The 16,786-nt window shown below is 38.1% G+C and overlaps 1 protein-coding gene across 3 annotated transcripts in view; it reads left to right on the forward strand.

Annotated features, from left to right (window-relative positions):
* Nucleotides 1–16,786, forward strand: part of pard3b (par-3 family cell polarity regulator beta) — a 691,700-nt gene that overhangs the window by 525,217 nt on the left and 149,697 nt on the right. The window lies entirely within an intron of this gene.

Below are 16,786 nucleotides of genomic sequence, written 5' to 3' on the forward strand. Positions count from 1 at the left end.
CCTCCACTCCAAAGGTGTTGCTTTGCAGCCTGAATCTGCTGCATGTTTGTTTTTCTTTTGGCCTTCACGGTCACTCTGTGCCCATTTGCTACAAAAACTGTTTGCTTATACAGTGATTTACTGTGTATGCTTACAGTTTACATTTCCCCTGTTGTGTGATATTATGCGCTTTCAATTACATTGGAAGGAAGACTGAGAATCATGGCACTTTTATGCAGACTGTAAAGCGTGGCTTCACAAGACAGATTACCTTTCAGGGCCTTTCCAATAACCAAGTAGGGAGGAAGGAGCCATTTTTAATCCTTACTGTCAGGCTATCAGGTTGATAATGTTAGAAAATGCAGAGTTTTCCCCCCACTGCATGGCTTACATTAAAAAAAACCCATTCCTAGGCACATGTATGGAGCCACATCATGAAATTTGGAAGGCTAGCATTTTGGAGGGTGCTAAAGAACATAGTGCTCAGCTGGGCTGCCTGTGCCTAAGCAAATTCATGAGTTTCTTTGGGGAGAGATATACAAATGCAAGCAAGAGAAGAAGAGTAAGGAAAGGATTCATTACTGAACTTTCTATTACTTGGTTGGCAGCCCTATCACTTAATTCAACACTGCATATGTAAATACGTCTTGCTAATGGAATAAATAGTATGGCTATAAAGGATATTTAATGAGGCCACAGTTGCTAGGACGAGGCAACCTGAAAAGCCCTGCTTTTCTTTTGAAGTAGACTGTCTTTGGAGAGGGACAGATATTTCAATTTGCATATTTAAATAAAAGAGATCTGATCCTTTCAAACCAATAAAGTCTTTGAGTGAGAATCAGTATAGGCCGGTGCCCGTGTTCATTGGTTTAAAGCCATTTAGACCAATTTAGACCTCCTCTTATGGAGTAAAGTATCCAATTTTTGGTGGGCAAGGGGAGCTGACAAGTAAATATTGAGCCAAATCTGATTAGTTACAGGACTCTGGTACTCTATATAACTCAGAATCTTCTGCTGTAATTCCTCGACGTTTGGCTGCTTTTTACTACCTTTCAAAATGTTAAATCAACAATACATAGACACCATTACATGTGCCCACCAATGGCAGTTTTGGGGGTCTGGATCACTCTCTTCTAGATGAGATCCTTGAAGCAATCATGTCAGTATTACATAGATTTAGTACAGTTGTCTCATGGCCAGAGATCTTCAGCAAACAGGTCTTTTGAAAACAATAATGGCTGAAAGGGAGACTTGTTTGATTTTCATTTTAAGAGAATTAAGGAAAGGGTAACACACTTGGATAATTCTCCAATTATAAAGCACACGATAGGTCCACATGTAGCAGCTGTTGTATGTGAAGCACCTTAAACTGCACTTGTAATTCCTGTCTCAGTATAGGCCTTGCCACACATGGGCTCCATTCATGTCACTGCACTCTCCCAACTAAAACATTTATAGTACCAACCCTTAGATGAGTGTGACTTGCTATATGGAGATAACCACCATAGCAAGTTGTTCAAAGGTGGGCTGCATGTATCGCTTTGAGTCTTCTTGAGAGAAAAAGCAAGGTATAAATAAACATAATGATAATGATAATAATAATGTGCTAGCTGTTATGTGTGCCACGGCTCCTCAGAGGACAAACCATAAAATCTGGTTTGTCCACCAGACTAGGATAAAGAAAGAAAAAAGTGAAATTGTTTGGCCAAATCAAAGTCAAATTTATGATACCTAGGATTTAGTATCTGGTTTTCATATCATACTTTTCTCATTCTTTGCTCTTAGAGATATTTCATCTTTGTGTTTCTTGCACACTTAATTTTTTTTTCAGTTAAATGTGACTCTTCCCCCATCTAACTCACAATCTGTGACAAACAATTTTATGATATAAGAAAAGACTTTGGGACTCCCTTCTCTCTCTCTCTCTCTCTCTCTCTCTCTCTCTCTCTCTCTCTCTCTCTCTCTCTCTCTCATACACACACACAAACACAAGCCTAGATGATCTCATCTCAATCTCATGATTCCAGTCATAGAACATTAGCATCAAGAATTAAATTAATACTCATGCATTGAACCAAGCAATCACTTTTTTCCTGTGAAGGATGTATTATCATCCTTTAATGATTTTATAAAGTTATGAGAATGCTTATAATAAAAGATCTCTGTGCTTTAATCAGCATATCTTGCACTGATATATACAATGAGCCATGTCTTCCTCAACAGTGCCCTATTTTAGTGCCCTACTTTTTGTTTTTACAGAAGTATCCCCATATTTATTACCCTGTCTGTACTTCAAAAAATAAGACAGAATCTCAGACTAATCTGTTACAACTGTTTCTTCAACCATGTTGTGTTGAGATATAAACCTAACAGTCTTTCGCCTTTCTTCTTGTTTATATCAGTAAATCCTAGTATGTATCACTGGGAAGTAGATTTGTGGTCTGTAAATGAAATGTAAATGAAACCCACAGATAATTGTGCTAGATATTTTTAAAGTAGTAATGCACTTACTTGAAACCAGTGTGGAAGTGGAGCGGGGAGCTAGGTTCATGGGTGCAGTCAAGGGACATCTGCATATAGAAAGTCCCAGCTACATAAACTGAAAGAGGGTACCAGGGAACAGAAATAGTTTGAAAAAATACTTGAGATGGCAAGAATATTTGAAAATATTTGATGTGGGGGGGATTAATGCTTGAAAAACTGATTCCTGAGGATTGTGAAGTCGTGGTGAGGAGAATCATGGTTGACAAGAATCTTTGTAGTTCAAGACATATTCTGTATGGCATTTTTCCATAGAAAACAAAATTTTCTCAGAGTATTTTCTGCAAAAAATATGGTTTCTAAACCAAAATGTTGTGAATTTTGTGAAGAATAAATCCTCACCTATAGTATTTTGTGTGGGAAACACGAAAATGTTGTTTTGCCTAATTTAAGGAAGAGTGCCACATAAATGTGTGAGATAAATCATATTTGTTTTATTAACTTGGATGTTAAAGTGCTTTAACAGTGGTGCAATGGGTTAAACCCTTGTGCCGGCTGAACTTCTGACCTGAAGATCTGAAGGTCAGTGGTTTGAATCCACAAGACGCGGTGAGCTCCCATCTGTCAGCCCCAGCTTCCATGCGGGGACATGAGAGAAACCTCTCACGGGATGATAACACATCCAGGCATCCCCAGGCAACGTCTCTATAGAGATGGCTGATTCTCTCACACCAGAAGCGACTTGCAGCATATTCTCGATTCCCTGCTGACACAATAAAAAAAAAAACAGGAGATTAGTACTTATGTGGGAATATTAGTCAAAGTCAATGCATCAATGTCAAGAAATATATGATACTGGAAGCAGAGATGTGTTGATGTTGTTGTAGGTATAGTACATTTCACATATTGTCTCAGTGTCAGAGGAGAAAATAGAAAGTAATATTGAGTATTTTTTTTAGTATTTCACTATCTGAATACCTTTCGAAGAGCATGGCATATGTCACAAAATATGTAGGAATATGTTCATTTGGTACTACATACGAACCACATGACTGGGGAGGAACATGTGCATCACAGAACTTATAAAAACTTGTGAGAAATAATTGCATCTGGTAAATTGGACTGAAGTCCACAAAACTCTTTTCATAGCACAAATAGGTATCACTCAAAGCTATGCAATCACTCATTTAAGACATCAGTCCAAATCCTGGTTACAACTAAAAATCATTTGATTTTAAACCATGGTTTAACCTTCAAAGCTTATGAGAAATTGTGGTTTAGAGGTACCAATCTACCATTGTTTCCTACCAACAGTCTTCCATTTATCTGGCACCTTCCATTCCAGGAGCATCTGGAAATTTATCAATTCAGACATGATGTCAAAACATAGTCCAAACTGTGGTTTGCAAATCCTGATTCATCATTTTGCATGTTGTGCCAAAGGACTTAACCTGAATTAAGTCAATGAATTCATGCCTGAATGGGAATGTAAATTTAGTACAGTATGTTCCCTTATCTGGGATATGTTCCAAGACACACACTGTGGATATCTGAAACGATGGATTATAACAAACTGTGTACTTTGACTATACTGTAGAATCACGCTAGAGAACCAGATCTTCTCCTATACCAGCACCACAACTTGAACCTGATTGTCCATGTTCAGGGACTTCTCATTCTTAACCAGAAAGACCAGTCTAAACTGATTTAGTTTTGCAATAAGCAAAATGGGAGAATCATCTGGAGTTTAACTGAAATTCTGGAGCAATCTTGCATTTCAGGCACAGTCTGGACAGCAGACTGGCTCCAATGTGAATGGTCTGGTGCCCATATGGGTTAATGCAGGCATCTCCTTTTGCCTGAACTCGGGTGGATCAGGGCTATGTTGTTTTTGTCACTACAGCACCTGTCCAAAGAGCTAGCTGTCACTCGAAACCTTTTTTATCATAGCAAAAGTACCCACACAACCATAGAGAAGGAGGCAAAGATGACACTTAAACTGAACTGAATCAATCTCAGCCTAACTCAACCCTTTGGACTCCACCCACACTGCTGCCATGGGTCAGGAATTGAGCGTGTGAATACCTATGCAGCCTCTGTGGCCAGTCCAGAACATTTCTGCTCCTGATTAGCACTGGATTTTGGAGTGGTGTATGTGAGCCCCTAACCTAGGGAGACACACAAACACTTCCAGAAAGTGTGGGTAAGTGCAACCATGGGTATCAAACCTGTGGCTAAGAGGGTAAGAGATCAAAGTTTTATAATGTCAACATGAGTAGAATTTCTTTTTAACTATATTAATGTTGTCAATGTTTTTCTCTCTGATTATATTTTCATTATGAACAAAATTCCACAAAGTTATTTCATTAAAAGTAGGTTGTGGTTCCTTTAACAGGAAGCACAATAATAAGAATGTTAACTTTCTCTATTGCTCTGTGTGTGTGTGTGTGTGTGTGTGTGTGCATGCGCGCATGCACATTATTTTAAAAGAACTCTGCCATTTAATTTTAAATGCTAATATGTGTGCGGGTAATTAAGAAGCCAAAATTGACTATGAGATTGGTAAGCTGTAAGAATAGGAGAAGGAGATCATTATGCCTCTGCTCATGGATAGCTATTTGCAAACCAGCTGATAATGTGCAAAATGAAGATTTTGTAAGTGGCATTTTAAATGAATGGCTAATGGCTTGAAGATTAATTAAATAGTCAGAGTTGTTCAAAAGAGAACCTGCTAAAATCTTGTTTATAGGGCAGTCCCTTACATAGTACTTGTGAGCAAGCAATTTAGAGCATTTTTATCCTTGAACCCCAAAATACACTTTTTGAGAAAACATAGGTTTCTAAACCAGTACAAGTGTGACCAGAAGAACCTTAGTGCAGAATATGTTAACGTTCAATGTCTAATATAAAATGAATGATCAATCTTGAAATGTATTGTTCTTCTGCTACTCAATTAACATACTAATAATGCGTTTCTGAGAATGGTGAGATTAATTGCGTTTTCTCAGCAACAAAAACGTTACTATTTTTGAGGACAAAATGCTCCCCCCACCCCCCCGCAGTAAAAGTCCTAGCATGGAGGAAATACCTGAATTGCAGATCAACCGTGTGCAAGCATGCATGCACACATGCAAAAACATAGTTGTCTTGAAAGAAAATTAATCTTCAATATTAATTCTTAGAGAAAATCCAAGATGTAGAAATTTAGTGTGGATATGTAGTTAAGGCAATCCAGGGCTTGTGTACATTTGTTCACAGTAATGGGCATAATGCATTGTGCTTCTTGTTTTGAATTAATGCAAAACAAGTTATTTTGGGGATGGCACTAGAGAACAAAGATGTCTGCACTTTTGGTTGTGAGATGTCCAGTTTTCTCAATCATGGATAGTGATTTGCAAACTGATAACATGTAAAATTAAGATTTTGTAGGTGACATTTTAAATCAATGGCTCAAGAAGAACTACCAATCATACTAACTGTATAATTCTATAGTTAAATTATTAATAAAGAACAATTAATAACCTACTGTCTCAACTAAAGTATTTTTTACCCATGGACATTAGACTTGTCAATGGCAGAGCATGCCTACCAAACCATGAACTTATCACTTGAGAAAACCCATTTTAACTGACAGCCCAAATTACACTTTAGTCAGTCTGGAATGCAGCACGGAAACAATAATGAAAACTGAAAAGTAGATATTCCTATTCCCAACAGGTGGGAAAGATGGAGGCTTTGCAGACATGGATAACAAGGTATGCCCCCAGTTGATGGAGAAGCAAAGTATAAAGCCTTCCCAAGCCATTTCCAACTTCAGGTTCTTTCCAGCAGTGATTAGCATGATTAAGCCAGGATGTCAGGGCTAGTTCTCCCATCTATATAAAAAGAAATACTTCAGTTGACCAGCTGACCTCATAAGCATGAGGTCAGCTTGGAGCAACCAAGAGAGCTCCCCTGGCAATTATTACATGCTGCTTACTGCAAAAGATTTGTTAGATAGTGATGGAAAATCTTAATGCATGAAGTAAAGAAGGAGGACACGTACAATGATGATTAAGATGACAGCGAGCTGGAAGCAGCTGCCTCATCCTCCTAGGTTCTTGCACTGCTAAGAAAAAGGCCCCCTGGGTTGGCTACTCAGTATGATTTTAAGAAGGCTTGGGGGAGTGTGCAGTTCTCTCATTGTATACATTTTTCATATCCCAGCTTTTAGAAGAAAAGGGCATTGTTCGGGGCTGCAGACAGAATGTCTGTCACTATATGATTTATGCTGCAGACACTATCCATGCATATATATGTCTGTCTCTCTGTGTGCACACAGTGTGGGTTGCACATACACATGTTTATATACATGGTTTTTAAAATATTACTTTGGTCCCCAGCTGGAAAACAAAGACATGTTTTATGAATATAAGACATTTTGTCCTGAGTATCTCCTCGACAAGAATCCCGACCTTCAGACAGAGCCATTCGTCCATATCAGTAAACCAGTTCTAATATAGGGATCAAAAGCATATTTCACAAATATTCAAAACATTAAACAAAGAATCCCCCCAAGAAGAATAAAACAAAGAAACCCTGGCAATCTGGGACAGACAAGAACATTCACAAAATTTGGCACATGGTTGTTTTGTGCAGAAAACACCTTTTATGTGCTAAAAACAATATTGTAACACAGAAATGTTTTTTTCTGTCCAAAAAGTTGTAGTTGGTGACATATTCTGTGCAAAATCCACATGTTGGTGATTTGCATAGCAAGCAGCATTTTCTACACACAAAACAGTTTTCTGTGCAGAAAAATATTTGGGCATAAGAACATTATTTTCTGTACCGAAAATGCTGTTCACTGCACAGGATATGCAGTTTTTGGTGCAAAAAACCAAGAGCAAATTCTGTACATGTACATCCAAAATTGTGAATATTCTTTGAATACTAGATGATTTTTTGAAGACTTTCTTGCTGTAGAAATAAAATTTATAAATCTATTAATTGTTTGTTTTCAGAAGAAACATAGTGAAAAATTATACCTGTAATCTAATGGCCTCCATCCCCATTGAGAGCAGCTAAGGGTCATAGTACACCAAGCCACCCAAAATATGTCACTTTACAAAATACATTACAACAATATACTGCTTGTTGCTTAGGATATCCATTTCTTCCTGTTGCTGGGAGGATTACAGTTATGTTTATTGGGAACAGGGAAGCTTGAAAGCTAAGACAGATGAAGCCATTGTTCCTGTTCATCAGAAAGTACTGTGGTTTTGGCTCTGTGATGAACCTTTGCTCCCTTACTAAACAGCTGATTAGTATAGCCCTATTTAGACTAGGTAATTATAAAATAGTACTATTGTTCCATGGCTGCATCCTAGGGAATCCAATAAATCTATCAAAATCTAGAATACATATTGGTGGGAAATCTTGGAACTTTGTGTCACTTTTGATTGTTCTTTGTTTTTCCTTAAAGGATTTTTTCATATAATAACATATCAGCATATTGTTCAGGGATTTTGACAAGATAGTTCCATTGTAATTGTCTGTTGGAAGGACTGTGGAGTTTCTTGTGAAGCAAATTTGAGTATGTATATATTGTCTTCACCAGACCATGTTTCAGGCAGTTTATATTGTCACAGATAAATGGGTGGACAGGTCTTTTGAACAGATCAAGTATGGTCAGTCACAAAGGAACTAGAAAATCAATCTCTCTTACTGTTGGGGTGTTTTTTTTTAATGGGTGGCCATAGATGTAAGATTCTTTGAAGCTAAACGTAAGTGCAATTGTTCATAATTTTGAACAGAGACAGTGTGAGCTCTGTTATTTCTAAGGTAATCATTCCAGGTAATTTAATTCAATTATATGCCAGTTTATTAAATTAGACTACTGACCATTCCAAATAATTACAAATAATAAAACTATAAAATTATAAATACAAGTCAAGTATCTCTTATCTAAAATGCTTGGGACCAGAAGGGTTTGAGATTTTATATTTTCCCCCATGTTTTGTCTATACAGACAGTTCCCAAGTTACAAACACCTGACTTACAAATGACTCATACTTAAAAATGGATCTGAGACAACAGGAAGTGAGAGAAATCTACCCCTTGGAAAGGAAATTTACTCATGAAAGATTTATCATGGGGAAAATGTGCCTCAACTGAAGCTTTCTCTCCAATCCTTGTTTCTACAATAAGGCAGTTTTTTCATAATCCTATTATCACAGGGACAGAAAGTGAAGTGGCATCTTCAGAACAGGAGCATAGATAGCAAAGGAAACACCCTATGCTAGCCAAAGCTAAATAATATATATTTTGGACTGGAGTTTAACTTTAAAAATGTACCTGTTCCGACGTACATACATATTCAACTTAAAAACAAACCTACAAAACCTGTTTTGTTTCTAATTTGGGGACTGCCTGTAGATGTATAATGAGATATATTGGGGATGGAAGCCAAGTCTAAACATGAATGTCACTTATATTTCATATATATCTTACACATATATCCTAAAGGCAATTTTATATAATGTTGTGCATGAAATCACCAAAAAGCAAATATCTCAGTATTTCATAGTATCTAAGATACCCTTTCAAAAAACAAAAAAAACAAAACCCAGTTAGGAGAGAATGCTTCTGGAACATGGCCACACAGCCCGAAAGACATACAACAACCCTGAAAACCCAGTTAGGTTTTCAATTTTCTTTCCAATATAATCTACCATGAAGGCAGAGGCTTCAATTCACTGTGGCACACTTGTTACATAACTCTCTTCCTTCTCAATTCTCACAACTGGCTGTGAAAAAAACTGGCTGTGAAAGCTTTGGAGCTGCTTAAGGGCCTACAGTGGGAAATATCTGCTGCTTCCAATGTTGTATTAAACTTTTTGAGCAACATATGCTTGGCATTGGGATTACAACCCAAAGTATTTGTATATCTTCCTTGCCTTCTCCCTGCCCTGTTTTCAGGCATCTTAGACAAGAATAGCTCTTCCACACGTTTGTAAGGTAAAGGGGGTGCAATATCATTAAAGTCAATAGGGACAATTTTGCTGGTGCCATGCCCCCAGGTTGCACGCCTTTCCTTTTTGTGATATCCACAAATTGAAACTCAGATAAGCTAGAACCAAAATAATTTTGAAATCACTTAGCCCAGTGCACTTAGAGGCCTTATCTAAGCCAATATATCCATACTCAAACTCAACATGGGGTGAGTTGTGGGACATACGGGAGACTGCCGTGTCAGGGGCAGAGCAGTTGTGCAATGCTACTTCCCCTTAACCTCTCTTGACCCAACTGACCTATGAAAAGATTCTGCCATGATTAGGTTTCTGTTGCCAAAAAACATTTGTGGGGTTACTTTTATAGTTTAGCAACGTACTTCTTGGAGGAAGAAATTGCTAAAGGAATGAAACCATCTTACGGGCCAGGCCTGCATAGAGCAATATCATGTGGTCTTAGTCATGATGTCATTGGCCATAATTTAGTCAATTTTCCTTAGTCTCACATCTCCATTTTTTCTTGTCCCACCGTCTTCCTCCTCCTCCCTCCTCCCAGAGGCCAAAGGTCTCTTCATCCTCCATTGTGCAGCTGTCACACTTTATTGTCGTAGTGTGTGGCCCTCCCTCCCAATTCATCTCTAACAGAATAAGAGTGTTAGCATCTTGCCAGGAAATGGAGAATACCTTAACAATGGAGAGAAGGACAGTGAGGTGCCAATATTTTACCGTCTATACAAATAATCTTAATAATCGGCCTTTCTGACAGCCCATTGTTGAGCTTGATTCTTCTCATTCATTTAAAATTTAAATGATGATACATTATAATTTCTAGAGTAATAGTTTCTTTGGGGTGATGTCTGTCAATTCAATAATCAACTGAAAACATAGCCTTAGTTGGCTTCTGAATTTATCAGCTCTAAACACTTCTGCCTCTGGGCTCTTCAACATATTCAGTCCAAGCTGCGGGTTTATTTCCTAATATCCCATTACAGTGTTATAGCACTGTATTCCACTTTAACTGCCATGGCAACATGCTGTGGGATCCTGGAATTTGCCATTTAGAATTGTCTAATAATCTCACTATGCCACGATTCAACAATATTGTTGCCATTGCATTTAAATTGGAATATCATGCTATAGCAACATTGCATGATAAGAAGGTAGTTAGGCCCCTTCTGCAATGACTGAAACATGTCAAAGTGGGTGCATTTAATTTATTGAAATGGTGTATGATTTGAGAGAAGCATTTGCACATGACTAAAGGATATAAACCAAAAGTGCTGCAAAATCAACTATTGCATTTTGAAGCAAATCTTGAAAGTGGTCACAAAATACATAGGTTAAAAAAAGAGAAAACGGGATGGGAGGGGAATGGCATATGGAAGAGGTAAAAATTCACTCTCTTTTGGAGTAAAGGGGAGTGCTATTTTCGGTTTCTGAGCGGCTGTAATGCTCAATAATTGCCTGAAAGGGCTGCTTTAATTGAGCACTTCTGTGCTGTAAGTGTTCTGCTAACCAGGGGACCTGAAGTGCTTCTGATCCATTCACAGGTAATGATAGAGAAGGCTTGTTGCAATGCAAGTCCTTGCTTTACAAATCAGTAGCCACTTCTACAGCATGATGATGGAGAGGGGTCTGGGTTAGTGGGGTGGGAAGAGGGCTTTGGGGAGCAGCATTAAATCAGCAACAGGCCTTGTCCCTAATTGTTATTGATTGTTAAGTGCACAAATTACAGGGAAGTAGTCTGAGAAAGTCCCTCACCTGAAGGAAGTCTTGTTTTCTTTCTTTGATATTTTCAGTAAATGCCGCTCCTGATTTTTAAGAATACAGAAGCGGCTATTTTGTGCCTTTGCGGAAGAAAATAGCAGTGGTTATGCAGCTGCTGCACCTAAATGGATAGAAAGGAGTGTGGGGTGGGGGTAATAACACAGGGGAGGGAAGCTGATCTTTTCCTGCTTTTTTCCCTGTAAATGCCACAGTCTGAACCAGCCTTGATGCTTTGACCCCCCATCTGCCACAACTTAAAAAGCACTTTCCACCTTCCTCAGTAGGTGATCTCTGGAGAGTGGAACAGTAAAAAAAGGACTCCCTCCCATCTCCTGAGTTTTGATGCCTTCTTGTAAATATCTTCATCAGTTCAGTCCCAGTTAAACCTTCTTCACTGACATGGCTCCTCTTGATATACTTTACTGTGTAGAAAGTTCCAGTGGAGTGAACTCTACTTACCGCTGTGTAAATGTGTCTTAAGATTGGTGTGCCAATTTAAAAATAGTTTTATTAAGTCACCCTTCTTTCAGTTTCTTTGATCTGTGATCTTTCCTTTTCTCATTTGGCTCTGTGTCACATTAATCCTTCTTTGCCACTCCAGGAGTCTTTTGGGAAAGAGATCCCTTGTGAAGCTAATTGGGTGAGGATTCAAAGAAGATGTTGCTATTCTTTACAGGCACAGAAGTAACCAGCAAGGAGTCATCCTGTGAATTCAAAGCACAATATGAAAAGAAGAAAAAACTCTCCTGAAGTGCTGAAAATTACACATTATTGCAAACTTGGGTCTGGAAACCATTTTGCCAATACATTTGATATACAGTGTACTCCAAAAACATGAGGTTGGACTTGTCAGTAGGAAATGGGTTTTAATTATCTGACATAAAGGTGGAGAGATTCATTCACTTTCTCAAGAATATTGTAACTATTTGAATACTGTCACTCGTAACAAAAAACACCACTACTCATATGATTGCAAGCAGAGCTCCTGATTTCAATCCTGTGAAGACCATCTTTCCATGTCCTGAGAGCAGATGAAGGGTAATTTGATTTTCCAGACTATTGATTCCTAAAAGTTCTCAGGAAGTCCTGCCACAGTACCAGAAAAGCAAATTTTTATAGAATCTGTAATAAAGTTGTAAGTACTCTGTGGGTCCCAACTGAGCATTTTCCTGTAACTGATACTATTAGTGTCATTTGAGCAGTGGATCCTGAGACTGCCCACTGGTCCCACCTCCTGTAGGAGCAGTGGGTCTGTCAGCAAGTTCCCTGGAAAGTGCCAACATTTTCCCCTGTCAATCATGTACATTTGAAGAGGCTTTTAGGTGCATTTTAGGAGCATACATTGGATATTTGTTTAAAGCTGGAACTTTTGCAAGACTTCGATTCTAATAGTTGCATAATTTCAACCCTTTTTGGACTGAAACTTGTGCTTCTTGGTTTTGCAAACTCTCTTGGTGCAAAAGTACAATTTGAGTGTGTGGGGAAAATCAAGGAGGCAACTGTGTCCCCTTTCTTTAGGTTGAGAAATGTTGTAGCCCATTGAAAACACAGTTATCAGATATTTCCAACTAAATTGTCTTATATATGTCTTTTTTGGGAAATGCACTGAGATTTAATTACATTAAGTGGCCTGTGTGTATGTATGTATGTATGTGTGTGTGTATATGTGTGTGTGTGTGTGTGTGTGTATGTATATACACACACACACACACACACACACACACAAAGAAAGGTATTTCTAGCATTTTTTATTAAAAAGAGCTTACCCTAGAACAGTCTAGAACTAAGTCGGTCTTCAGGGTCTTTGTGAACACCTTCATTGAGGTGTCAACACATGTATCCTCCTACCTTCCTTTAGTCTGAGACATAATAGAATAATAGATCTATCATTTGTTATGCCGATGCCAAAAGAGAAAAAAAATACTTTTTACAAATCACTGACTGCGTCTACAATGTTAGAAGTTAAATGCAATTTGATGCCACTTTAACTGCCATGTTGCAGATTTACACGGTCCTTAGCCTTCGCTGCCAAAGAGACTGGTGCCTTCATAGTAGTGAGCCATGGCAGTTAGAGTAATGCCAAACTGCATTGATTTTACAGTGTAGATGAACCCCCATCTCACACCACAGAAATGACTGTAGGTAAAAGTGTTGAGATGGGAAGTCCTTCATTCCAAGCCTTGCTCTTGCTATGTATGCACTCAATAGCATTAAGCAAGTTGCTCTTTCTGCCCTAGCTTCCCTCTTCAAAGCTGCAGCATTGAAATGACACTGACCTCAACCTTTCAGAACACTTGTAAGGATTGTTCAAATATTAAATAACAGTATACTGTATCTGTATTCTTGCAGAGATGATGCATGGGAAGTGCCATTAATGCTTTAAAAAGTAAACATCATTATGAAAATCATTTTTCTGCTACTCAAAAAAGGCACTTTCATTTTTCAGGGTTACATTCCCTCCAGCCACTAGGTAATACTATTCCTTTTTACTTCTGTTGACTTAGTACACTGCCTAAAATTAATCTGCTAATATAAAAACTGCCATGTTTATCTTTATTTCTTTTATCTACTAAACAAAGGCCCTATATGTTTTGCTTAAGGCTTGAGACATACCTGAATGCCTGCTGGATTTTAAATGTTCACCAGTGGCAAAAACAGCTTTTAGTATGCTTCTTTCTCCTAGCAGTTCTAGATGAAGTCTGAAGCTTTTAGACTTCAGCACATCCATTTTAAGACCATGATGTTGAAGCAGTTTCTGTAGTGTCAACATCATGCCAGTTTGTTGTTTTTCTTGCTTGTGCTTAGTCTGACATCTAGCCTGATGAAGAGTTATGAAGGGCTTGAAAACTTGTTCACTATTTTGAGATATTTTGTTAGGCTGCAATAAAACAAGGTTTTCCGACTATGTCAATATCATAGGATTGGGAATATTTCTCAGGAACAATACTTGACACTCCTTGCTGTTCATGTTATTATTATATGTGACTTTTGGTACAAATATGGAGTTTGTTCTAACAGCAACAACATTTCAGAATCTATTATTTGAAAAAAATGCTATTTACTTATTTGGACACTTCTAAGATACAGCATTCGATCCCACAACTTTATCTAATAATTGATAATGTTTCTATAATGATTTCATTTACAAAATAACAAATTCTACTTGGGTTTCTTGGAGGACTGTGCAAGTGGCATTCATTTTTCTCATTCCTAGTGCATTATCCTTTATGAACTACAGATAATCATAGTGGGGATCATGTCCCTTTGGGGCAATCCCTTAAAGGAGTTTTTGGGTGCAAGCAACTAGGACTTTAGATAACACTATTCTACATCAGGGTTTCGTAAACCTTTTCCATACTTGACCCCTTTCCACCTGAGAAATTTTCACGTGCCCTCAGAGTTATAGGTAAAGGTAAAGGTTTTCCCCTGACATTAAGTCTAGTCATGTCCGACTCTGGGGGTTGGTGCTCATCTCCATTTCTAAGCCAAAGAGCCAGTGTTGTCCGTAGACACCTCCAAGGTCATGTGGCCGGCATGACTGCATGGAGCACCATTACTTTCCCGCCGGGGTGGTACCTATTGATCTACTCACATTTGCATGTTTTCAAACTGCTAGGTTGGCAGGATCTGGGGCTGACAGTAGGAGCTCACCCCACTCCCTGGATTCGAACTGCTGACCTTTTGGTCAGCAAGTTCAACAGCTCAGCATTTTAATCCTCTGTGCCACCAGGGGCTCTGAGGGCTTCAGATTTATAAATATATGAAATAGGTATACAAATCAAACATTTAGTGATAATTAATCAGCATTTGCAAAACTTGCTAAACTGGTTGATTTTCCTTTTTGTGAAGTTTAATTGAAGCAATTTCTGTAGAGTCTACTAAGCACTGCACGTTGTTACTATCAGATTCATGCGAATGTCTAGGTGGCATTCAGAAACGTTTTTGTGCTGCCACATTTTTTGTGACCCAAACATTGCGCTAAGGGGACCCTATTTGGGTCTTTACCATACAATAAATACATACATACCTTTATACAGAAATTTCTGGAGTTGTATAATACACTCTCTAAAGAAGGTGGCCCATTAAGCAAAGAGAAGCACAGTAGAAACTATCATCCCTAAATATCTTTGTACAGACTCAGGTAGTCAGGGAAGAGTGGGGGAAACCCTATGGTTTCTCTGAATTGGGTCACAAAGATGATGCAATCATCCTAAATATTAACTCAGTTTACCGTCATATTTTTACAATAATCTTTATATTAAAGATTGTAAATGCAAGTCTTCATTTAGATCTGTAGAAGTTAGACCAGTGGAAGTCCGTGCGAGTCGAATGATAGGTGATTATTATCCAACATTATAGCACTGTTTTTCATACAGATACAGCATTTTGATCCCCAAGTAGGTCTTGTGTGGTCACCAGCTCCTCAATGCTAGACTTGTCATGCAGCATCCCCAACCAACATGTTCATTTTATAGTCTGGGAGCTATAGTCCAACAAAATAACTTTCCCCAGCTCTGATGAAAAGATATGCATTCTGCCATTGAGCTTCTTCTCCCTCCCTGCAGGAGGGATAGAAGGAAATCATGTTATTTTCTTGTTTATTGGAAACAAAATCCTTGGAAATCAAGTGGTTTTCCTAGAATCACACAAAATGTGTGCTCAGACAGTTGACTGAATAATATAATTGCTACAGTAATGATGAAGCTGCTTCATTTTTCTCCTTTTGCTTTCCTGCATTGACAGAGTATCTGAAAAGGATTGGGTTTTTGGAGTTTTTTTTTCTTTTTATTTTATCATTACATTACCTTTGAATTTGATCTTTCAAAGTGTAGCTATTGGAGAGAATAACTTTTTACATTCTTTTCCTCGAGTTTTCAGCAAGCAATGAGCAGTTTACCCAAAAGAAATTTTCTGCAACATTAATTGCAGTAGACCGTAGCATTTAAAGCAACCTATTCGTTCGTCCATTTACCTCCCATGTGAAATGAAAACTCTGTTTTGATTTGAACTGTCACAGATAATTTCTGCACATAAAACACATCCAGGGACAGCTTTCAGATGGAGTTGTCACTTCTTGTTTAGTGGGTGGGGGACTCTCTATTGTTGTCAAACCTTCTTTGCGAAAGCATCACTAACACGCTGATATGTGCGTCTATTCGGAAATGAAGGAATGGATACTCTGCCGCCAAGAAATGCTAGAGCGGGCTTTGTGTTGCATTCATCTCCTTAGAGAAAAGGCTTTAAATATCATTCTAACCAGATTTTCTACTCCTTTTGTTGTATAAAGTGCAGTTAGATTACTTGGTATTTACTTATCAGGATTGCGTTTTACCGTTAGCATTAATATATGATATATAGTATAGCATGGGTAGTGAAGATTTTTCCCGAGAAAGGTACCCAGTGACAGAAGAAAGTCAAAGTATACTTCCAAGGAGAAAAGAACTACTGATTTGGCCTGTATCATCATTTTCAGCATCACTGGGGAAAATAGTATTTTAATTGATACTGAACAAATAAGATGTTCATAATGAAAATACACAATTACACAATCTCAAACTGGAAGAGAG

This window comes from Anolis carolinensis, chromosome 1 (assembly GCF_035594765.1).
Source record: "Anolis carolinensis isolate JA03-04 chromosome 1, rAnoCar3.1.pri, whole genome shotgun sequence".
In the NCBI taxonomy this organism is placed as follows: Eukaryota; Metazoa; Chordata; class Lepidosauria; order Squamata; family Dactyloidae; genus Anolis; species Anolis carolinensis.